Below are 1231 nucleotides of genomic sequence, written 5' to 3' on the forward strand. Positions count from 1 at the left end.
TGGCCGGAAGAATATCACATATCCCTATTTACCAAATTTTGTATTTCACCAACGGTGTGAAAATACTTTCATTTGAATGAAACTACATTAGATGCCACTAGATGGCTCTAGTAGTGCTAGTTTAAAATCTATGTATGAATGAATGTACTTAAGTTTTTACAAATTTTTCTTCATAATATTTTCTAATTTACATAAAGCTTTGATAAACTTAATTATCTGTTTAATATTTTTTTCAATTGCATCTTATGTGAATAAACTCACAGACTCGGGAGGGGGGTTGAATCTTTAAATGCTCAGAGCAAGTTGTTTCTAATTATGAATATACTTCACAGGATCATTTCAGCAGTATAATTGACAAGATTCCTGTCTGAATCTTGAAACCTTACTCAGCCATGATGATTAGACACATGGTCTGTTCAGAGGGTGCGTAAGTTACTTTTTTAATCTGAGCATAGACAGGATTTTTATGGTTGGGGGGTACCCTGTACACTGACCCTGTGAACGCCCCTGACCTGAGAGAGCTAATAAACAATATTTTAGACACATATTTAGTCCTATTTTTAGTTGCTTAATTAGGCGGGCAATCCTATTTTTTGTTGCTTTATTAGGCGGGTAATCCTATTTTTAGTTGCCTAATTATGCGGGCAATCCTATTTTTAGTTGCCTAATTAGGCGGACCTAGTTGCTTAGATTAGGCAGGGTTGGACGCATTGCCAGCTGCCTTCCATGGTAGCTGTAAATGCCACAGCTGGGCACACAGACACACACATACGGACAAATATAGCGAGACCCCCTGTCAGGATATTGAACGTGTAACCCCACACCTTTCCGTTCTGAGCACTGACTAAAAATGGGCTTTTCAGTTGTATTTAGTCGTGAACCTCTTGATGAATGATAAGTGTCTCAAGGCGCTTAAATAATACTGACTAATAGTCACAAATAGTCTCTAAAATTTAGAGCTTCGGTCCCCCCGGGGAGACTTAAATGACGACATTTGAAATGCTTTAACTGTCAAAGTAAAGTAAAGGTAAAAAGTAATTTCGCGTAAGATTTAAATTTTGTTTTAAATCATATCTCAAGCATATATATAAGCAAAAAGACGACTTTCGATTTTAATTTTTATTTATATCTAGCTTTTAAACCACATGGATACACAGAAACCTAGGGAGACAAAGAAAAACAGTCAATTAATAAATCTTCTCTTTCATTACTTGTTAACTAGTCATTTGAA

The 1231-nt window shown here is 35.7% G+C and overlaps 1 pseudogene; it reads left to right on the plus strand.

Moving 5' to 3' along the window:
• Positions 1 to 315: 315 nt before the first annotated feature.
• On the plus strand, positions 316 to 471 carry LOC111714662 (uncharacterized; annotated as a pseudogene).
• The last annotated feature ends 760 nt before the right edge of the window (positions 472 to 1231 follow it).

This window comes from Eurytemora carolleeae, unplaced genomic scaffold, assembly GCF_000591075.1.
Source record: "Eurytemora carolleeae unplaced genomic scaffold, Eaff_2.0 scaffold1588, whole genome shotgun sequence".
In the NCBI taxonomy this organism is placed as follows: domain Eukaryota; kingdom Metazoa; phylum Arthropoda; class Copepoda; order Calanoida; family Temoridae; genus Eurytemora; species Eurytemora carolleeae.